Genomic DNA, 24,488 nt, shown 5'->3' on the forward strand with positions numbered 1-24,488 from the left:
CCGTGAAGTGCTTTTTTTTTGGTTCCTGGAAAATAGTATTTCCTTACCCACTGCAGGTAGATAATTTTTTTTCTTGTGTACTGTGGTTATATGAATTAGTGCCTGAAATGGCCGTAATTACATACATACATCCCTTGAATATGATTTAACTTGGCTCTTAAAATTTCCTTTGTATTCAGGTTTTGCACAAAAAAGTTGTCTCTTTTTTTTTAACGTTTTAATTGTGGGAAATAAAGGCTTTACTGACCGTTTATGCCTTTTTCATCATTGCTACACTGGGGAAGATTTGGGCCTCACAGTTCTGGCTTGATAGAATCATAGGGCCCAAGTTTCGAGCCGCGCCTAGAACGGCGCAGTCCCGACCTGGACACCCATTTTTCGCGCCACAAAGTGCGCCTAAAAAAACCCTCCAGATTCTCCACCTCCCTGCTGGCCCTCGGTGCAGCGCAGCAGGAGCTGTAGGGGGGGGGGGGGGGGGGGGGGGCGGAGCCAGGTCCCTGTGCTGAAAACAGTGCCGGGACCTCTGCACATGTGCGCTACAGCGCGCGCGCATGTTCAGTAGATCCAGGTGCCCAAAACTGTGTGGGAGGGGCCAAAGCATGCAGCCCCTAGCCCTGGCCGAATGGCCTCACTGGGGCTGCGTGCATAAGGCTCCTCCCATGGCCAGCTCCTGCTTCCTCCCGACCCGACAACGCCACCGACCTGTAAATCTGGTGCTGGGGACAGACCCTGCCCGAAGTCTCTGTTCCGGCCCGTTCAGCCTCCCACCCCGTTCGCCTCCTTCCCCCCCCCCCCCCCCCCCCCAAATCTCCTTCCCTTCCCTCCTCCCCCCCCCCCCCCCCCAATCTCCTTCCCTCCCACCTCCTTCCCTCCCCTCCCCCCACCCAATCTCCTTCCCTCCCCTCCCCCCACCCAATCTCCTTCCCTCCCCTCCCCTCCCCCCTACCCCCCAATCTCCTCCCCTCCTCCACCCCCCAATCTCCTCCTCCCCCCCCCCCCCACCCGAAACACAGACGCTGTTGGAGGGCTCCCGGTGCTGCAATCGGTAAGTAGAAAATGTTTTATTTATTGATTTAAAAAAAAATGTTTTCTTATTTTTTTTGATTGATTTATTGGTTGATTTATTGATGTATTTATCATTTATTATTGATGGCTCTTTATTTGTAAAACTGAAGTGTTTAATGTTTGTAAACTTCCCTTTAACCCCCCCCCCCCCACATTCCCTACAGCTGATTTGTAACCTACGCCTGATTTTCTAAAGTGTAGACAAGGTTTTTTCGAGCGTACAAAAATCTTCACTTACTCCATTCTAGTTTGGAGTAAGTTTTCACTCACGAAACTTTGAAATCAGGTGTAAGTGGCTGGACATGCCCCCTTTTGAAAAAAAAATTCTGTTCCAAAGTGAAACTGTTCTAACTGACTAGAACTGGAGCAAACGAAATGACGAGAATTCCGATTTCTAAGATACTCCGTTCTACACCAGTTGCTCCTAAAAATCAGGAGCAAATCATGTGGAAACTTGGGGCCATTGAATGGTTACAGCATGGAAGAAGGCTCAGCTGGTCCCACTTCCCTGCCTTTTCTCTAGTCCTGCATGTTTTTTTTTCCCTTCAGATACTTATTGAACTCCCTTTTGAAAGATAAGATTCAGTCTGCCTCCATCACCCTTTCCACCCTTAACCACTCGCTGTGTGTAAAAAAAAAAAAAAAAAAAAGTTTTTTCTTGCATCACCTTTGGGAGAACCAATCACCTTAAATCTGTGTCTTCTGGTTCTTGACCCTTCTGCCAATGGGAACAATTTATCTCTCCTGTCCACACCCCTCATGATTTTGAACACCTGTATCAAATCTCTCAATCTTCTCTGTTCCAAGGAGAACAACCCCAGCTTCTCCAGTCTATCAGTGTAACTGAAGTCCCTCATTCCTGAAGTTATTCTGATCTGTGACTATTCAATTTGCTATATTAATAAAAATGGAGCCCGAATTTGGTGGACCGCTCAATTCTCGGTGATTGATCAAACTTCACCGCCCGGTACCGCTGGGGCGGAGTGCTGGCAACATTGGTCTGAGCGGTGCGTCAGTGGAGTGCGATGGATGGACTGCACTGGCAGTGCAGGGTAAGTTGTCTGAGACTCTAGACTCTTTGGGTCCCAAGTTCTGCGCATGCGCGCTCTTCCATCGACCTTTCCCTGTCCCCCAGAAGAGCAGTCCGGAGGCCAGAGACTGCCGACGTCTGACCACGGGTATGTGTCTCCAGGTCCGTTTTCGATTTTTAATTGTTTTGTGCAGTGTTTTTGATTTATTTATAATGTTTATATTTATTTTCGTTTTTTTCTGGGGTGGTGGGGGTGGCAGACTTGATTTCTGGGAGGGGGATAAGATCTCGGGGGTGGGGGGGGGGGTGCGGGAGAGGACGGTGGAATAAGATCTGGGATGGGGGGCGGAGTAGGAGAAAGAGACTGCCGACATACCATAGGCATAAAATCACCTTTTTTCAAACCGTATGCAGCTCTGGTGATATGTCAGCGGTATGTTACCAATGTTGGACTTTTGGGCGGTCGGTATGCATGCTGCCTGGCGGTATGTCACTGGTGAATTTCCCGTGGCTGGTATGTAGGTATTTTTTGATCAATTTCGCGATTTTGGGTGGTATGTCGGCTGGCGGTATGTCCACCATTTTTGGCCCGGTTAGTATGTAAAGAATCTTTCCTTTCTACCCCACTCGCCAGCTTTAAAATGCATTTGTGTTCATTAGATTCCAAAAGTGGTATCCAAGTTCCTTCCACAGACTTCCCTCTACGGTCTCTAAATTGTCCGACATCCAGTACTGGGTGAGCAGACATTATCTCCAATTAAATGACGGGAAGACCGAAGCCATTGTTTTTGGTCCCCGCCACAATAGGCGGTCTTAGTTATGCTGTGGATATGTGGTTGAAAGCTCATTTCAGGGTCAAATATGACTGCCTATTTCCACCTCCATAACATCGTCCGTCTCTGCCCCTGCCTCAGCTCATCCGTTGCTGAAACCCTCTTTCATGCCTTTGTTACCTCTCGACTTGATTATTCCAACGCACTGCTGGCTGGCCTCCCGCATTCTACCCTACGTAAACTTGAAGTCATCCAGAACTTGGCTGCCTGCATCCTAACTCGCACTCGTCCTGTTCACCCATCACCCTGTGCTCACTGACGTATATTGGCTTCCAGTTAAGCAATGTATCGATTTCAAAATTCTCATCCTTGTTTTCAAATCTCTCTATGGCCTCACTCCTCCCAACTTCTAATCTCTCCCAGCCTGACAATCCCCTGAGATATCTGCACTCCTCTGATTCTGCCCTCTTAAGCATTCTAATCATTCAACCACTGGTGGCTGTGTCTTCTGTTGCTTAGGCCCTAAGCTCTGGAATTCCCTCCCTAAACCTCTCCGCCGCTCCTCCATTAAGATGCTCCTTAAAACCTACCTTTGACCAATCTACTCTAATTTCTCCTCGTGTGGCTCGGTGTCAAATATTTTGTCTTAATACTCCTGTGAAGTGCCTTGGGACCTTTTATTACATTAAAGGTGCTATATAAATATAAGTTGTTGATACTGAAACACAGCTACACTGCTGCATGTTGGGAGTTGTAGCATGCAGCCTAGGTGTGGGGGGTAGGGGATCCTTTTCAGCTGGAAGCGAGATGACTGGAAAGCCTTTTGTACTCGCTCCAGCACCTCAGACTGCGACAGACCTCCAACTGAAAACATTATTTGAGGCATTTCAAACATCATAATTCATTGTATAGATTATCTTAATTATTTTCTTTTCAATTTTGTAGTTTTATGTATGTAGTATTACAAACCTTGACCGGAATCTTCCCAGCCTTGGGAGTGCGGGTTTGGAGGTGGGTCCACTGTCAAAATGGCACTCTGAACCCACCACCTTGTCAGTTTCTCAAGTGTTGGATCTGCCTGCGGATTGGTGAGCCAGCCAATTAAGATCATTAAGAGGCACATAAAGGTAATTTAAATGAATTTTACCAGGCGCTTACCATTTTACCAAGTTTTATCAAGTTTGCCGTTCCTCAGGTTTCATGCCAGGTAAGTGTGTCGGGTTCTCAGTGACTCTCCATTGCTTTGGACTAGTTGACAGTTGCAGAAGTGGTATAAAAGCTACCATTTCAGAGCTGCTCACTTTCTAATCTCAGAAGCTGAAGCCTTCGGGATTTGGAAGACACTTTTGAGCTGCATGCAGTTTGGAAGTGTTTGCAGTGAACTCTCTATTCACTGTCACCTCCTTGGAGCAACCTCTCTCACCATTGACTGATCGCTTCTGCTATCTCTACTTCAGCTGCCATCTATTCTAACAGCATCAGTGCCCTTGAGAATATCTCACCTTGGTCCTCAGAATCCCACCGCAATTAGCCCCAACATCAACCTCACTAAGCACACCAGCATCACCAACACCAAACTTCTCTGCAATCACCTGATGCTACACAGGGCATCAGTACCCAACCACATTGCTGCATGGGACACCAGGGATGGCCTCACCATGGCCACATTTACTTCACTTGACCCTTCCACATGAAGCACCAGGTTGGTATCACCCCACACCAGTACCATAAGGCACCCCTGCAATGCCCAAGCCATTCCTTTCACACACATCACAATTGTGGGGGTACTTGTGTGTATCGCCATTCACCACAACTCACTAATCCACTTCCAAATGTTCTCAAACATCTGTCCAAGAAGGCAAAGTAATGAAATTAAAGATTTAAATGTTTAACAACACATTAGAAGAACCTCTACATAAACATTGCATAAAGCACCCAAGTGCCTCCCCTTGTGTGGTGTTAGTTGGTATGATTGGACAAGGATGAGGGCAAGTCGGAGGTGTGGTTAGTGAGATGGGGATATGATGTCGATAGAGAGGGATGGGTGGAGATACATGGTAAGTTGGTGTATGTAAGGATGTGCAGGAGCAAGGTTGGGAGGGCAGAGTGATGGGGATGTGATGAGTGGCATAGCAGGAAGAGGTTGTGTGGCTTTGCAGTATCCTTTTGTGATCTACTGAGATCATTGAAAGGTTTGCGCCACTGCAGCTAGCTCCTCCTGACTATATCCTTGTGCCCTGTGTAATGTACAACCAGGCTGCCTTGGTGTCCTGGGGAGGTCTCTTCCGCCCATTGGAAGGAAAGAGAACCTCCCTTTATGCTGTGACTCCTTCCATAAACACCTGGAGGCAGTCATGGGAGAGCCTGGGTGCAGCCGTGCACCTTTTGTGCAGTGCTTGTCAGACAGAACAACTGTCAAAAAAAAAGTTGCCATGGTCCCTTTAAGGAAACCGACTGACGCATCATCAAATGACGTCATCAGACCTGCTTCCTATTAATTGGCCAGGAACCTCGCAGGGCGGTCTGGAGCCAGGAGCGCTTTCTCCACAAGCCACCAATTCCAGCCGTCCCTGACTCCTCATGGTTGGCGAAATCACGTCCCTTATTTCCAGTAAGAATTTCACCTTGAGAAATAAATATGCAGATAAAAGTTTACTAAAAATATTTTGATTAGTTTGCCTTTTTGTTTTATTATTGATGGACTCTTCATACTGGTGCATATGGTGTTTATACCATTTCAGTGATGTTTATTGACCCATTCTTTTCCTGTGTGCAGTTGGTACATGGACTATCCTCCCTAGTTGTGATCTGTCACTTATTCAAATTGCATGTGAAGAAATCGGGTGAAAACTGCGACAATACTTTACATATGAAGTGTGATGCCTGAAGTATAATGGGCATATGCTAAATGCATAAATTTGCATATTTAATGGTTTTCTATGGTGGTGTTCATGGTGATTCAGAAAAATGCTGCTTTATTACAGTTATGCCATGTAATGCACAATTATCAGAGCACCTAACTTGATGGTGATTTTTATAGTATGGTATTCTGAGATTCATGGCACAATCTTCTAATTCAGTGGGGAGATACATTAAATATTAGTTTATATCAAAATGGTGTTGAGATTAGCTCATCTCTGTTCTTATCTCTGGTCTAATCAGGATCTAGTACAAACCAATATGGTGGCTATATTGCGTTTAATTGGAGTTTAAGATGGAACATAACACACTAGTTATACAGCAAAAACATATGACCGTGACAAGTACCTGGTATCAGCCCAAATTGGACTGACGGCTGTCGTGTGCGAATAGCTCTCCAGTTTACGACCCCTCTTCCTCTCTCTCCCAGAACCGCCAAGAGTATTAGATACTCTTGGGAACTCTTCACTCCACCGTCTGTGCTATGGGCTTTTCAGGTCTTGCTTTTATTCTCTTTAGGGGTGGACTTGGGGTAGAAAATGGACAGGACCATTTAACCTATAGAGGTTCCCCTTCCAACAAGTTCTTTGTTTAGGCCCTGGAAAAAAGGCCAACCCTCATGTTATCTCCCACCAGTCGGTGGTCCTCACATCCATGCTGAGATGTGTTCTCCACATATCTCATCCGGCCCTGTCCTTTCGAAGCTAGTCTCTTATCTCATCTCATCCAGTCTTGTCCTCCCCAGCCTGGAGTAAGCAATCAGACATATCAAGTTAAGCTTTCAGACTTGTTCAGTCAGAGGCCCCATTGTTGGACCTAATTTGTTATCAGTTATTTATGTTCATGCAGCTGGCCATGCAAACTAACTATTTCATTTCATTATCAGACCATGAAATGAAATGAATCATTAAATTCCCAAAGATATCCTCTATTCTATGTCCTTGTATTAATTAACTTCTACATAGCCTCACAAGCAGTTCTGTTAAATGAACTCCAGTTCCTAACTTAGCATTGTAATATGGTTATTGGTAATAATAGAAGAAAGATAGGTTGGGCCTTAGTTGTCCCAAATAAAGATGCACTAAACAAAGTCAAAATCCTAACTTGCCTGGGAGGCAAGGCATGTGTGGCTACCCCTATATGGGATGTTATGCATCTATCCATCTAATCTAATACCAGTCTGAAGCCAACTTGAGCTGGAAATTGTCCTTCGCCCTGATTGGGGGCAGTAACCTTCCGGGGCTGGGACTTCCTGTGCCTAGCCCAGAAGTCCCGGCCCAACGCGGAATTGTGCCGGGTGTCCTTCAAAGAAAGCGAAGCGCTGTCGACAGCGCTCCACTTCCTTTTGAGGGGCGCTTCTGTGCGGTAGCGCGTAGCTGAGTCCAGCGCCGCGCAGAGGAAGCCAGCTCTATGCGGATGCTCCGTGTTGTGCTGTCATGCCACAACACCACTGTAGGTCACGGCTCTAAGTGCATATCCAAGTACTTTTTAAATGTGATGAGGGTTTCTGCCTCTACCACGCTTTTGGGCAGAGTGTTCCAGACTGCCACCACCCTCTGGGTGAATTTTTTTCCCCCTAATCTATAATCCTTCTACCAACTATTTTAAATTTGCGCCCCCTGGTTATTGACCCCTCTGCGAAGGGAAACAGGTCCTTCCTATCCACTCTCTTTAGGCCCTTCATAATTTTGTACACCTCAATTAAATCTTCCCTCAGCCTCCTCTGTTAATTTGCATAACCATATATATTTTAGGTACCCCTAATTTCTAACAACAGTGTAAGATTGTGGGAAAGACTGCTCTCCTGTTTAACTACATAGTTAATGCAAAGGCCTTCCAGCTCAGTTTGAGATTGTGCAACCAGCTTCTGAGCTTGGGAAAATGAGTTAAGGATGTGCTGTCTCTCTCCTTTACCCTCACTGCCACCCCCTCTGAATGCCGATGCAATTACTAACTCCAACTGCTGCTTCCTGCACTCTCCCATCCTCCCTCGCTCCTTTGGCTGTGAAGATTATGTGTTGTCTTTCGGATGGGATGTTCTCTCGGGTGGAAGTAAAAGATTCCACTATTCAAAAGAAGAGGAGGGCAGTTCTCCTGGTGTTACATTTCTGACAATTGGTTATTTACTTCTCTTTCCATAGTTGTTGCCTGACCTTTCCAGCATTTTGCTGGGTTTTCTTTGTTTTTGTTCCTGGTATCTTGCCAACATTCATTTGTTAACCAACATCACTTTTTAAAAAAAAAACAGATTTCCAAGTCATTTATCTTGCTGCTGCTGGTGGAACGTTCTATGTGCAGTTTGGCTGCCATGTTTTCATTATAACAATGACTACACTTCAAAAGTAATTTGGCTTGAAATGCAATGGGATATAGTGAGGTTATAAAAGTTCAAATTCTTGTGTTCTTTCTTTTGTAGTAAGTTGGAGTTAATTTGGCTGCTTTTCCGTAATCTACGATTTTGATAAAGATTATGAACATCCCCATCCTCAATGATGGTGGAGCCCAGCACTTGAGTGCAAAAGATGAGGCTGAAACGTTTACAAGCATCTTCAGCCAGAAGTGCCGAGTGGTTGATCCATATAGGCCTCCTCCTGAGGTTCACGCCATCACAGAAGCCAGTCTTCAGCCAATTCGATTTGCTTCACGAAAAGGCTGAGCGCACTGGATACAGCAAAGGTTATGGGCCCCGACACCATCCCGACTGTCGTGCTGAAGACTTGTGCTCCAGAACTAGCTGCGCCTCTAGCCAAGCTGTTCCAGTACAGCTACAACACTGGCATCTACCCGACAATGTGGAAAACTGCCCAGGTATGCCCTGTCCACAAAAAGCAGGACAAATCCAATCTAGCCTTTTACCGTCCCATCAGTCTACACTCGATCATCAGCAAATTAATTGAAGGTGTCGTCAACAGTGCTATCAAGTGACACTTAATCATCAATAACCTGCTCACCAATGCCCACTTTGGGTTCTGTCCGGACCACTCTGCTCCAGACCTCATTACAGTTTTGGTCCAAACATGGACAAGAGAGCTGAATTCCTGAGATGAGAGTGACTGCCCTTGACATCAAGGCAGCATTTGACCGAGTGTGACACCAAGGAGCCCTGTTCAGTGCCATTCACAACTCCTCAGATAATGGAGCAGTTCATGCCTGCATGCAGCAAGACCTGCACAACATTCAGGCTTGGGCTGATAAGTGGCAATAACATTCGCTCCACTCTTCATGGCCAACAAGCTGGAAGAGAATGAGAACGCTGCCAAACGAAGGGCAATCCTCGCGTCTGTGGTGCAACAACCTATGGCCTCATGAAGAATCTTCTCGCTCTGGTGAAATCAACAACCAAAGCGTATGAAGAACTGTGTACTCTGGTCCAGGAGCATCTAAATCCAAAGGATAACATTCTGATGGCAAGGTATCGATTCTGCACATCAACGGTCTGAAGGCCAGGAAGTGGCAAGCTATGTGGCCGAACTAAGGCGCCTTGCAGGACATTGCGAATTTGATGGATTCCTGTAGCAAATGCCAAGAGACTTTTTTGTACTTGGCATCGGCCTTGAGGTTATCTTTCGCAAGCTATTGACTGTTAAAACACCGAACCTGAGCAAAGCCATAATGATAGCCCAGGCATTTATGTCCACCAGCGATAACACCAAACAAATTTCAAAACCTAAAGATGTTTCGGCAAATACTGTACACAAAGTAATGTCGTTTTCAGGCAAAAATGCATATGGCAGAATGTAGACGCCTGCAGTTGCACGACCTCAGATGACCCAAAGTCCACCATCAAGCGTTAATGCAAAGTAGTTAACACCTTGTTGGCGCTGCGGAGATGATCATCGAGCCCATCAATACACGCATAGTGTTTGAAGCGGCAAAGGCTATGAAACAATGGGACACCTCCAGAGAATGTGCAGACAAGCTGCAAACCCTGCAAACCACCACGTTGCAGAGGAAGACCGATCCATGGCAGATCAAACTGAACCACAGACTCGAACCGAGGAGGCAGAAGTGTACGGGGTACACACCTTTACAATGTCCACCGGTCATGTTAAAAGTTGAACTGAATGGAATTCCAGTGTCCATGGAATTGGACACTGGTGTGAGTCAGTCTATCATGAGCAAAAAGGCCTTCGAGAGGCTGTGGTGCAACAAGGAACACGGGGCCCAAGCTGAGAACTTACACTAAAGAGCTGATCCCTGTAATTTGCAGCGCAGCAGTAAAAGTCTCCTAAGATGGAGCAGTGCACGAACTACCACGATGGATAGTACCAGGAGATGGCCCCACACTGTTCGGCAGAAGCTGGCTGGGAAAAATCCGCTGGAACTGGGATGACATCCGAATGCTTTCGTCCGTCGCCGACGCTTCATGTGCCCAGGTTCTGTGCAAGTTTCCGTCATTGTTTGAGCCAGGCATCAGAAATTTCTCTGGGGCGAAGGTGTAGATCCACTTGATTCCTGGTACACGACCCATCCACCACAAGGCACGGGCGGTGCCATATATCATGCAAGAGAAAGTGAAGATCGAGCTGGACAAGCTGCAGCGAGAGGGTATCATTGCACCGGTGGAGTTCAACGAGTGGACCAGTCCGATTGTTCCGGTTCTCTAGGGCGATGGCACGGTCAGAATTTGCGGGGATTATAAAGTAACGATTAACCATTTTTCGCTGCAGGACCAGTACCCGCTACCCAAGACAGACGACCTATTTGCAACCCTGACTGGAGGAAAGATGTTCACCAAGTTGGACCTGACCTCTGCCTACATGACGCAGGAACTGACTGAATCTTCGAAAGGCCTCACCTACATCAACACGCATAAAGGTCTGTTCATCTACAATAGATGCCCGTTTGGGATTCGATTGGCCGCGGCTATTTTTCAAAGGAACATGGAGAGACTTTCTGCGCACCGTGGTTTTCCAGGACAACATATTGATCACCGGTCGGGACACCATCGAACACTTGAACCTGGAAGAGGTTCTAAGTCGGCTAGATCGCGCGGGACTCTGGTTGAAATGCTCAAAGTGTGTTTTCCCGGCACCAGAGGTGGAGTTCTTCGGGAGAGGAATCGCGGCAGACGGCATCAGACCCACGGAGGCCATCAAGAATGCGTCAAGACTACAGAACGTGACTGGGCTGCAGTTGTTCCTGGAACTCCTCAATTATTTTGGTAATTTCCTACCCAGGTTAAGCAGCTTGCTAGAACCTCTACATGTGTTGACTGGGAGATGATTGGGTATGTGGGAAATCTCACAAGGCTGCTTTTGAGAAAGCCAGAAATCCGTTATGTTCCAACAAACTGTTCTGTATGACCCATGTAAATGTTTAGTACTAGCTTGCGATGCGTCTTTGTATGGGGTCGGCTGTGTGTTACAACAAGCAAACTAATCTGGAACATTGCAACCGATCGCTTATGCGTCCGGGAGCTTGTCCAAGGCCGATAGGGCCTTACAGCGTAATTGAAAAAGAAGCTCTGGCAGGCGTTTATGGGGTTTAAAAAAAAAAGTGCACCAATATCTGTGGGCTTAAGTTTGAGTTAGAAACTGACCCATAATCCGCTCATATCGCTGTTCTCAGAGAGCAAAGATATTAATACCAATGCCTCTGCTCGCATCCAAAGATGGGCGCTCACGCTGTCTGCATATATCTATGTAATTCGCCACAGACCAGGCAGAGAACTGCGCTGATGCTCTGTCGGCTATCATTGCCCACCACCAGGGTGGAAATGGCACAGCCAGTTGACTTGCTCTTGGTGATGGATGCATTTAAAAACGAAAAGTCACCTGTTGCGGCCCGCCAGATCAATAATGAGCCAGAAGGCTTTCGAGAAACTGTGGGGCAATAAAGCACAAAGGCCCAAACTGAGCCTGATTAATGCGAAGCTGTGTACCTACGCCAAAGAGCTCATACCAGTCATTGGTCATGCACAGCTCCATCATACGATACCTTCGCTGCCGCACTTCCAATCATTGTGGATTGTTCCAGGCAATGGCCCAACGCTGTTCGGCAGAAGCTAGCTAGAAAAGATTAGATGGAACTGGAATGACATCAAAGCACTATCTTCAGTGGCTGACTCCTTGTGCTCAAATGCTGAGCAAGTTTCCCTCGCTGTTCAAACCAAGCATCAGCAACTTCACAGGTGCCAAGGTACAGATCTATCTAGGCCCCGATGCACGGCCCGTTCATCACAAGGCTCGGGTAGTTCCGTACATGATGGAGAAAGTAGAGATCGAACTGGACAGACTCCAACACGAGGGAATCCTATCTGCAGTCGAGTTCAACGAGTGGGCCAGTCCAATTGTTCCGGTGTTGAAAAGCGATGGCACAGTCAGAATCTGTGGCGACTACAAGGTAACGATTAGCCGAGTCTCACTACAGGACCAGTCCTCACTGCCCAAGGTGGATGACCTGTTTGCAACGTTAGCTAGGCGGCCGGGGGAAAGTCGTTCACCAAGTTGGACCTAACCTACGCCTGGCTGAATCTTCGAAAAGACTGACGTGCTTCAATACACGGCTGTTTTATATACCACAGGTGCCCTTTCGGGATTCGCTCGGCTGTAGCCATTTTCCAGAGAAACATGGAGAGTTTGCTGAAATCTGCTGTTGTGTTTCAAGACGACATCCTGATCACCGGTCGTGACCCCATCGAACACTTACACAACCTGGAAGAGGTTCCAAGTCACCTAGACAGAGTGGGACTTGGGCTGAAACGCTCCGTGTGTTTTCCTGGTGCCAGAAGTCGAATTTTTGGGGAGAAAGATTGCAGCAGTTGGCATCAGGCCCACGGACTCAAAGACTGAGGCCATCAAGAATGCACCCAGACCACAGAATGTGATGGAGCTGCGTTCGTTCCTGGAACTCCAACTATTTCGGTAACTTTCTACCCGGGTTGAGCACGTTGTTAGAGCCTTTGCACATGTTGCTACGTAAGGGCGACGATTGGGTTGGGGCAAATCTCAAGTCCCAGCCTTTGAGAAGGCCAGGAACCTGCTATGTTCAAATAAGTTACTTGTATACTATGACCCATGTAAACGTTTAGTGCTAGCTTGTGACGCCTCATCGTACGGGGTCGGCTGTGTGTTACAGCAAGTCAATGTATCCGGCAACCTCCAACCGGTTGCATACGCGTCTAGGTCTGTCTAAGGCGGAGAACGCCTATAGTATGGTTGAGAAAGAGGCGTTAGCATGTGTATATGGGGTTAAGAAAATGCACCAATACCTATTTGGACTGCGGTTTGAGATTGAAACTGACCACAAGCCACTCATTTCGCTGTTTTCAGAGAGCAAAGGTAGAAATACTAATGCTTAGTGCCCATCTCTGGATGCGGGACGAACATTAATCTGCTTGTGACTGTTATCCGCCACAGACCAGGCACTGAAAACTGCCGATGTGCTCAGCCGCTACCATTACCCACCACTGGGGTCGAAATGGCACAGCTCACAGACTTGCTACTGGTCATGGATGCTTTTGAGAGCGAGGGGTCACCCGTCGCAGCTCGCCAGATCAGGACCTGGACCAACCAAGATCCTGTACTATCATTAGTAAAGAGTTGTGTCCTAAATGGGAACTGGTTGGCCGTTGAAATGTCCATCCAGTCGGATTGTCTCGTGGGGTAATCGCGTGGTTTTGCCAAAAAAAAGGCAGGAAACGTTTATAAGTGATCTACACAGTAGCCAGCCAGGCATTGTCATGAAGGCAATTGCCAGGTTGCATGTTTGGTGGTCAGGCACTGACTTGGACTTGGAGTCATGCATGCAACATTTGCTCGCAACTGAGCAATGCACCAAGGGAGGCTCCACTGAGTCTCTGGTCATGGTCCTCCAAACCGTGGTCCAGGATCCACATAGATTTTGCCGTCCCCTTTCTAGGAAAGATTTTTTTAAGTAGTTGTGCATGCTTACTCCAAATGGATTGAATGCGTAATCATGTCATCCAGCACGTCCTCAGCCACCATTGAAAGCCTCCAGACCATGTTCGCCACCCATGGCTTGCCTGATGTCCTTGTCAGCGACAATGGACCGTGTTTCACCAGCTCAGAATTCAACGCGTTTATGATCAGCAATGGCATCAAGCATGTCTGGTCTGCTCCGCTCAGTTTAAGCCTGCGTCTAACGGTTAAGTGGAGCGGGCATGCCAAACAATCAAGCAGAGCACGAAATGTGTGATGGACGGCTCCCTGCAGACCTGCTTGTCTCGCATTCTGCTCAGTTACCGGATACGACCCCATTCGCTCACCAGGGTTGCCCCGGCAGAATTGTTAATGGAGAGCCCTCAAAACCAGGCTCTCCCTAGTCTATCTGGATCTTAATGATCACGTGGAAACCCAGCGACACCGGCAGAACATGTACCACGATCGCGCGGCTGTTTCACATGACATTGATAACGGCCCTGTGTTTGTCCTGAATTACGGTCATGGTCCTAAGTGGGTTGCTGGAAGGGAATAGGGTGTTTATAATCAAACTGTTAAATGACCAAACTTGCAGAAAACATTTAGATCAGACCAAATTGCGATTTACTGACTACCAGGAACGACTTGAAGAGGACATCACCATCGACGATCCACCAACACACACCCAACCAGCAATCGACCTCTGTCAATCACGAGGATAAACCCATCGCTGACAGTCCGGTCAGACCAGCCATGGTGCAGTGCAGCAATAGTCCAGCGAACACTCATGCCAGGGTTTGAACTTAGACGATCAACCAGGGAGCGAAGGGCTCCGGATCGCCTCAACTTGTAAATAACTTGTACCGAAGACTTTGGCTGGGGGTGGGGGGGTGATATGTGTTATGATAACAAATGGTCAGACCGAGTACTGTGTGTAATGAACAAGTTTGACCTTGGCTCCTTTATTGTAGTTCGAGTGCCGGTACCTCGTGGGTGGCCTGCTTTTATACTGTGTGCTCCCAAGGGATGCTGGGATCCCTTGGGACTCCAACAGGTAGGCCCTCTGGTGGACAGGTGTGATGCAGGTTACAGGGAGTTAAATACATAACATCACTCCCCCATGAAGTCAACAATACACTTATTTACAAGGCGAGACGATCTGGGGCTTTACACTCCCTTGTCGATCGTCTCGGTACAAATACTGGTGTGGTTGGGTTGGTCAGTTCTTCATTGGGCTGCTGGGGATAATGAGTTCTGTTTCGTGGTCAACTGTGATGTCAGTTGCCACTTTGTGTGTTGGAAGGTCAAAGTTGGTGGTGTCCTCTTCAGGTTGTACGTAGCTGTTGGTGAACCGCAGTTTAATTTGGTCCAAGTGATTTCTGTGCATTTGTCCATTGATCAATTTGACCTGAAATACCCTACTCCCCTCTTTGGCTGTGACCGTACCAGCGAGCCATTTGGGACATGTCCATAATTGAGCACAAACACCGCATCATTGATCTCCATATCGCATGACAAGTTTGCACGGTCATGGTACATACTTTGTTGATGCCGCTTGTCCTCCACGTGATCATGTAGATCAGGGTGGGCCAGAGAAAGCCTTGTTTTAAGCACCCTTTTCATGAGCAGCTCAGCTGGGGGAATCGCGGTGAGTGAGTGGGGTCTGGTGCGGTAGCTGAGTAGTACTCAGGACAACTGGGTCTGCAGGGAGCCATCCGACAATCATTTCAAGCTTTGCTTGATGGTCTGAACTGCCTGTTCTGCCTGGCCGTTGGATGCGGGCTTGAACGGCGCAGATGTGACAAGTTTGGTCATGAATTCTTTGAATTTGGCACTAGTGAAGCATAGCCCATTGTCGCTGACTAGGACATCAGGCAGGCCATGCATGGAAAAGAGCTCAGTGGTGACCGTGGACGTGCTTACAGACATTATTGCACATTCAATCCACTTTGAGTAAGCATCCACGACAACCAAAAACATTTGCCTAGGAATGGGCCCGAATAGTCTACATGGATCCTCGACCATGGTTTGGATGGCCCGGACCACGAGCTTAGCGGTGCCTCTCTGGGTGCATTGCTCAACTGAGAGCAAGTGTTGCACTGGTGCACACATGACTCTAAATCTAAGTCGATTCCAGGCCACCACACGTGGGATCTGGCTATGGCTTTCATCATCACGATGCCCAGGTGGGTGCTGTGCAGTTCACAAATAAATGTGTCTCTGCCTTTCTTGGGCAAGTCTACGCCATTGCCCACCTGCAAAAGACAGTCCGCCAGCAGGGACAGCTCACCTTTGCGTCTCTGGAATGGCTTAATCGCTTCCTGCACCTCCACTGGGACACTGGACCAGCTTCCATGGAGGACACTTTTTTTAAACCAGGGACAGTAAAGGATCCTGGCTGGTCCAGGTCCTGATCTGGCGGGCCGTAACAGGGGATTTCTCCTCAAATGCCTCCATGACCATGAGCAAGTCCGCTGGCTGTGCCATTTCCACCCTGGTGGTGGGCAATGGTAGCCGACTGAGAGCATCTGTGCCCGGTCTATGGCGGATTACATAGTTGTATGCCGACCGTGTGAGCACCCATCTTTGGATGTGGGCAGAGGCATTGGTATTAATCCCTTTGCTCTCTGAGAATAGTGATATTAGCAGCTTGTGGTCAGTTTCAAGCTCTAACTTGAGGCCAAACAAGTACTGGTGCATTTTTTTTAACCCCGTAAACGGACGCCAGAGCCTCTTTTTCAACCATGCTGTAGGCCCTTTCGGTCTTGGACAAACTCCTGGATGCATACGCAACTGGTTGCAAAATTCCCGATTCATTAGCCTGTTGTAACACACACCCGACCCCATATGATGACGCATCATAAGCTAACACTAATCGTTTACATGGGTTATACAGAACAAACCCTTTGTTAGAACACAGTAAATTTCTGGCTTTCTTAAAGGCAGCCTCTTGTGAATTCCCCCATACCCAGTTGTCTCCCTTGCGCAGTAGCACATGCAGGGGTTCTAGCAGGGTGCTTAACCCAGGTAGGAAATTACCGAAGTAGTTAAGGAGCCCCAGGAACGACCGCAACTACGTCACGTTCTGTGGTCGCAGCGTGTTCTTGATGGCCTCCGTTTTGGCGTCGGTGGGTCTGATGCCATCTGCTGCAATTCTCCTTCCTAAGAATGTGACGTCCTGTACCAGGAAAACACACTTCGAGCGTTTCAACCTGAGCCCCATGCAATCCAACCAACTGAGGATCTGCTCCAGATTCTTCAAGTGCTCCATGGTCTCCTGACCTGTGACCAATATGTCGTCCTGGGAGACCACTGCAAGGAGCTGACTTTAGCAGGCTTTCCATGTTCCGCTGGAAGATTGCTGCGGCCGACCGAATCCCAAATGGGCACCGGTTGTAAATAAACACAACTTTGTGCGTGTTGATGCAGGTGAGGCCTTTTGAAGTCTCTTCCAGCTCCTGCGTCATGTAGGCTGAGGTCAGGTCCAGCTTGGCAGACGTCTTCCCTCCAGTCAGGGTCGCGAATAGGTTGTCTGCCTTGGATAGCGGGTACTGGTCCTGCAGCGAAAAACGGTTGATCGGTACTTTATAGTCCCCTACAAATTCTAACCATACCGTCCTCCTTGAGCACCGGAACAATCTGACTGGCCCAGTTATTGAATTCCACCAGCGCGATGATGCCTTCACGTTGCAGTCTGTCCAGCTCGATTTCCACTTTTTCACGCATCATGTACGGTACCGCCCGAGTCTTGTGGTGGATGCGTCACGTACCAGGAACCAAATGGATCTGCACTTTGGCCCCTGAGAAGCTTCCAATGTCTGGTTCAAATTACAAAGGGAATTTGCTTAGAACTAGGGTAAATGCGGTGTCGTCGACTGACGAGAGCGCTCTGATGTCGTCCCAGTTCCAGCGGATTTTCCCCAGCCAGCCTCTGCCAAACAACGTGGGGCCATCCCCTGGCACAATCCACAGCGGGAGTTCGTGTACTGCTCCGTCATAGGAGACTTTGACTTCTGCACTGCCAATTACAGGGATTAGTTCCTTGGTGTAAGTCCTTAGTTTGGTGTGAATGAGGCTGAGCTTAGGCCTGAGTGCCGCCTTCCCTCACAGCCTGTCGAAGGCTGTTTTACTCATTATGGACTGGCTTGCCCCAGTGTCTAGCTCCGTAGACACTGGAATACCGTTCAATTCAACTTTCAACATTATTGGTGGGCATTTCGTCATGAACGTGTGTACCCTGTGCACCTCTGCCTCCTCTGTACAAGGCTCTAATTCGATCTCATCCACTGTGGACTGATCTTCCTCTGCAACATGTTGGTTTGCAGCTCGCCTGCACATTAGTTGGAGGTGTCCCATTGTTCTGCAGCCATTGCACGCATAGTGCTTAAAGCGGCATTGATGGGGACGATGATCACCCCTGCAGCACCAACAGGGTGTTAACTGCCTTGCATTAACAAATGATGGCAGACTCTGGGGTCACTTGAGGTCAGGCCACAGCAGCTGGCATGTACGTTCTGCCCTGTACATTTCTGCTCAAAACCGACGTTATTTTATGCACAGTACTGGCCAAAACTTTTGTTCTGCAAAATCTGCTTGGTGTTGTTGCTGGTGGACATAAATGCCTGGGCTATCGTTATGGCTTTACTCCGATTCAGAGTTTCTGTAGTCAACAGTTTGTGAAGGATTGTTTCATGCCCGATGCCCAGTACACACAAATCTCTGAGCATTTGTACTAGGAATCCCTCAAACTCTCAATGTCCTGCAAGGTGCCTGAGTTTGGCGACGTAGCTCGTCACTTCCTGGCTCTCCAATTGTTGACACGTGTAGAACCGATATTCCGCCATCAAAACACTTTCCTTGGGATTTAGGTGCTCCCAGACCAGCCTACACAGTTCGTAGGATTTCTCTGTTGGTTTAGCCGGGGCCAGGAGATTCTTGAGGCCATAGGTCGTTGCCCCACAGACAGTTAGGAGGATCGCCCTGCTTTTGGTCGCGTTCTCGTCTCCTTCCAGCTCGTTGGCTACGAAATATTGGTCGAGTCTCTACACAAAGGCCTCCCAATTGTCCCCCTCTGAGAACTTCTTCAGGATGTCTACTGTTCTTTGCATTTTTGCAGGTTCATTACCTCATCGCCAATTGTTATGCTCCTATTAAATGGTCAGACAGAGTACTGTGTGTAATGAGCAAGTGTGACCTTCGCTCCTTTTTATTGTAGTTCCAGAGTGCAGGTTCCTTGTGAATGGCCTGCTTATATTACTGTGCTCCAAAAGGATGCTGGGATCCCTTGGGACTCCAACAGGTAGGCCCTCTGGTGGACAGGTGTGATGCAGGTTATAGGGGGTTAAATACATAACATAATGTATGTAACTATTTGAGGGAATGATCGTACCAGGCTGCTTACTCTGCCACATCGAGACTGCAGATATCCTTGCAGGACTGCCTCGACCAGCTCTGGGCCTGGATGGCCTGGCTGCAGACTGCACCATTTCTGGTTCGACGGCAGGGGTTTCAGATGGTTGGGGTGGAGACAGCGCCTAGTGCAATGACGCAGTGGCTGTGGAGGGAGCTGGAATGCTGTCGCCCTAAGGGAGGACAGCAACTTCCATTAAAACTGCCACTCCCCCAGGGCAGCGCCTCAATATCCGGAGCAATCTGCTAGAGAATAGATTGCTGGCCTGCTGTGGCACCGTGAGATTCCTGTTGGACTGCGGGGAACCCAGAAATGATGGCAGTAGTCGGTGCTTGCAATGGCATCAATCGGCGTCTGCATGAGACCAGACTAATTGGATGCCACCAATCACTGACTCCATTACAGCAGTAAGCCATCGCGGGGCTTCGGCCCATGCTAAAATAGCTGCTGCCATCTCACCCATGACAGGCAGCATGAGGTCCGGGTCCCCGCTATCACTGCGAGTCTAACCTCCCTTGGAAACTGCCGAGGATGAGCTCGAAAACTTGCTCGGCGATCCGCGCAATGCTGGAGGTGGATGCCTCCAAACTCCTAGCAAGTAATCCATACTCTCGGGCACCCTTCCCATAGCATCCAGCTCGCTGTGCGGCCCGCTGACCATCTGGCCATAGCCTCCACGTCGAGGTCCTGCTGAGCAGAACTCTGGTGCGAACTCTCCATCAGGGGAGCAGGCCCTCAAGCTTCACTTGCCCTGTGGCGTTGCATGCCGCTGGGTCCTGAAGCATCACCCTCATCAAACCCAGGAACAGTGCCGCCTCCACCGACGTTGTCGCCCCAGAGTCTGAGTCAGCTTGCGGAGGTGAATGTGTCTGAGCTTGGGGTCTCTTGCCCTTTGTCTTTTTCTCCCTCGTCGCTCTCACTGGGAGGCTGAGTGACAGCTGCTGCTGGGCTGGCTCATCTGAAACTATAAAGGCATAAGAGTGTGGTTAAGTTCAGAGGAGGGGGGCAGGAAGGGAACAAGGAATGGGGGCACTACACTTTAATGCAAAATGGGAAAGGCTTGTGGTTTGAAGGAAAATTGACATAAGGGGAGAGGTGAGGAACATACCAGTACTGTCCCCATGGTCGGCGTGGCCACTTGCTGCAAACTCTCTGCCTCTCTAGCTCTCTTTTCTCCTTTTAAGACGCTCCTTAAAGCCTACCTCTTTAACCAAGCTTTTGGTAAGCTACCATAAATTCTTGTGTGGCTCTGTCAAATTTATCTGTTTTGTCTTATAAACCTGCTGTGAAGCGCTTGGGATGTTTTAGTGTATTAGAGATGCTATATAAATAAAATTTGTGGTTGTAGGCCGATGATCTCCTGGATTCATTGTTCCAGGTCAGTCGGGTGTGCCTCACCGGCTCCTATCCTTTCTTGCTCGCGTCTATTATGCGCCAGGTTAGCCTGCAAGAGAAAAGAAAGCCTTTAAGTGACTGCAGCTATGTGGTTGTCACATGCATACCGCAGTTGAATAACTGTTTGTGTATGCAAATGACATTTAGTAGATGGACACACTGTGTGTGCTGAGATTGGCAGTTTCTAATGTCTACACATAATTGTCTTAACATCGTGACATGCAGCGGTTGTGAAAGAATGTACTCACCCTGACCACCTGAGTGAGGTCATTGAACTACTTGCGACATTGCGTCGCTGTCCTATTCACGTATTGCGCTACCTCCTTCCATAGGCGCCTGTAGGCAGCTGGCATTGGCCTCTTGCCAGTCTCCGGAACATGGAGGCTCGTTGCCTCTCCACCGCCTCCACGAGCCTGAAGGGCATCGTCGCTAAAGCGCATGGCACGCAGTCCCTGAGCAGCCATGTTGCCCCTTCAACATCAAGAGCAGAGATGGAATGGTGAGTTTGAGGCTGTGTGGCATCCTAGCCCCTCCCCTTAAAGATCCAGTTGGAGCCAGCATGTCTGGACATGAGCACAGTGGAAATTGATTAGCGCTAAGGGTAGTGCTGCGCGATGGCAAGAGTATTGTGCAGCGTTTACATAGAAAATAGGTGCAGGAGTAAGCCATTCGACCCTTCGAGCCTGCACCACCATTCAAATAAGATCATGGCTGATCATTCCCTCAGTACCCCTTTCCCACTTTCTCTCCATACATCTTGATCCCCTTAGTCGTAAGGGCCATATCTAACTCTCTCTTGAATATATCCAATGAACTGGCATCAACAACTCTCTGTGGTAGGGAATTCCACAGGTTAACAACTCTGAGTGAAGAAGTTTCTCCTCATCTCAGTCCTAAATGGCCTCCCCCTTATCCTAAGACTCTGTCCCCTGGTTCTGGACTTCCCCAACATCGGGAACATTCTTCCCACATCTAACCTGTCCAGTCCCGTCAGAATCTTATACATTTCTATGAGATCCCTTCTTATCCTTCTAAACTCCAGTGAATATAGGCCCAGTTGATCCAGTCTCTCCTCATATGTCAGTCCAACCATCCCTGGAATCAGTCTGGTGAACCTTCGCTGCACTCCCTCAATAGCAAGAACGTCCTTCCTCAGATTAGGAGACCAAAACTGAACACACTTCCAGGTGAGGTCTCACCAAGGCCCTGTACAACTGCAGTAAGACCTCCCTGCTCCGACACTCAAACGCCCTAGCTATGAAGGCCAACATACCATTTGGCCGCTTTCACCGCCTGCTGTACCTGCATGCCAACTTTCAATGACTGATGAACTATGACACCCAGGTCTCGCTGCTTTTTGCCCCCAAAGTGGATAACCTCACATTTATCCACATTATACTGCATCTGCCATTCATTTGCCCATTCACCTAACCTGTCCAAGTCACCCTTAGCCTCTTAGCGTCCTCCTCATAGCTCACACCTCCACCCAGTTTAGTGTCATCTGCAAACTTGGAGATATTACACTCAATTCCTTCATCTAAATCATTAATGTATATTGTAAAGAGCTGAGGTCCCAGCACTGAGCCCTGCGGCACTCCACTAGTCACTGCCTGCCATTCTGAAAAGGACCCGGTTACCCCGACTCTGCCTCCTATCTGCCAACCAGTTCTCTATCCACCTCCATGTGCTTTGATTTTGCACACCAATCTCTTGTGTGGGACCTTATCAAAAGCCTTTTGAAAGTCCAAATACACCACATCCATTGGTTCTCCCTTGTCCACTCTGCTAGTTACATCCTCAAAAAAAAACTCCAGAAGATTTGTCGAGCATGATTTCCCTTTCATAAATCCATGCTGACTTGGACCGATTCTGTCACTGCTTTCCAAATGCGCCGCTATTTCATCTTTAATAATGGATTCCAACATTTTCCCCACTACTGATGTCAGGCAGACCGGACTATAATTACCTGTTTTCTCGCCTTCCTTTTTTAAAAAGTGGTGTTACATTAGCTATCCTCCAGTCCATAGGAACTGATCCAGAGTCGATAGACTGTTGGAAAATGACCACCAATGCATCCACTATTTCTAGGGCCACTTCCTTAAGTACTCTGGGATGCAGACTATCAGGCCCTGGGGATTTATCAGCCTTCAATCCCATCAATTGCCCTAACACAATTTCCCGCCTAATAAGGATATCCTTCAGTTCCTCTTTCTCACTAGACCCTCGGTCCCCTAGTACCTTCGGAAGGTTATTTGTGTCTTCCTTCGTGAAGACCGAACCAAAGTATTTGTTCAATTGGTCTGCCATTTCTTTGTTCCCCATTATAAATTCGCCTGAATCTGACTGCAATGGACCTGCGTTTGTCTTCACTAATCTTTTTCTCTTCACATATCATCTATAGAAGCTTTTGCAATCAGTTTTTATGTTCCCAGCAAGCTTCCTCTCGTACTCTCTTTTCCCCCTCTTAATTAAACCCTCAGTCCTCCTCTGCTGAATTCTAAATTTCTCCCAGTCCTCAGCTTTGCTGCTTTTTCTGGCCAATTTATATGCCTCTTCCTTGGATTGAACACTATCCTTAATTTCCCTTGTTAGCCACGGTTGAGCCACCTTCCCTGTTTTATTTTTATTCCAGACAGGGATGTACAATTGTTGACCTTCATCCATGTGATCTTTAAATGTTTGCCATTGCCTATCCACCGTCAACCCTTTAAATATCATTTGCCAGTCGATTCTAGCCAATTCATGTCTCATATCGTCGAAGTTACCTTTCCTTAAGTTCAGGACCCTAGTTTCTGAATTAACGGTCACTCTCCATATTAATAAAGAATTCTACCATATTATGGTCACTCTTCCCCAAGGGACCTCACACAACACAAGATTGTTAATTAGTCCCTTCTCATTACACAACACCCAGTCTAGGATGGCCAGTTCTCTAGTTGGTTCCTCGACATATTGGTCTAGAAAACCATCCCTGATATGCTCCAGGAGATCCTCCTCCACCGTATTGCTACCAGTTTGATTAGCCCAATAAATATGTAGATTAAAGTCGCCCATGATAACTGCTGCACCTTTATTGCACACATCCCTTATTTCTTGTTTGATGCTGTCCCCAACCTCACTACTACTGTTTGGTGATCTGTACCGAACTCTCACTAGTGTTTTCTGCCCTTTGGTATACTGTAGCTCCACCTATACCGATTCCACATCATCCAAGCTAATGTCCCTCCTTACTATTGCATTAATTTTCTCATTAACCAGCAACGTCACCCCGCCTCCTTTTCCTTTATGTCTATCCTTCCTGAATGTTGAATACCCTTGGATGTTGAGTTCCCAGCCTTGGTCACCCTGGAGCCATGTCTCCATGATGCCAATGACATCATATCCGTTAAATGCTATCTGCGCAGTTAATTCGTCCACCTTATTCTGAATGCTCCTCGCATTGAGGCACACAGCCTTCAGGCTTTTAAACACATTTTGCCCCTTTAGAATTTTGCTGTAATGTGGCCCTTTTTGTTTTTTGCCTTGGGTTTCTCTGCCCTCCACTTTTACTATTCTCCTTTCTATCTTTTGCTTCTGCCTCCATTTTATTTCCCTCTGTCTCCCTGCATAGGTTCCCATCCCCCTGCCATATTAGTTTAACTCCTCCCCAACAGCACTAGCAAACACTCCCCCGAGGACATTGGTTCCGGTCCTGCCCAGGTGCAAACTGTCCGGTTTGTACTGGTCCCACCTCCCCCAGAACCGGTTCCAATGTCCCAGGAATTTGAATCCCTCCCTTCTGCACCACTCCTCAAGCCACATATTCATCTGAGCTATCCTGCGATTCCTACTCTGACTAGCACGTGGCACTGGTAGCAATCCTGAGATTCCTACTTTTGAGGTCCTACTTTTTAATTTAGCTCCTAGCTCCCTAAATTCGTCTCTTGGGACCTCATCCTGTTTTTTACCTATATGTACCATGACAACTGGCTGTTCACCCTCCTTTTTCAGAATGTCCTGTAACCGCTCTGAGA

At 47.9% G+C, this 24,488-nt stretch overlaps 1 protein-coding gene across 2 annotated transcripts in view; it reads left to right on the top strand.

The window, feature by feature from the left end:
• rnf17 (ring finger protein 17) overlaps positions 1–24,488 on the top strand; it is a 265,192-nt gene that overhangs the window by 44,458 nt on the left and 196,246 nt on the right. The window lies entirely within an intron of this gene.

Source organism: Pristiophorus japonicus, chromosome 10 (genome assembly GCF_044704955.1).
Source record: "Pristiophorus japonicus isolate sPriJap1 chromosome 10, sPriJap1.hap1, whole genome shotgun sequence".
NCBI lineage: Eukaryota > Metazoa > Chordata > Chondrichthyes > Pristiophoridae > Pristiophorus > Pristiophorus japonicus.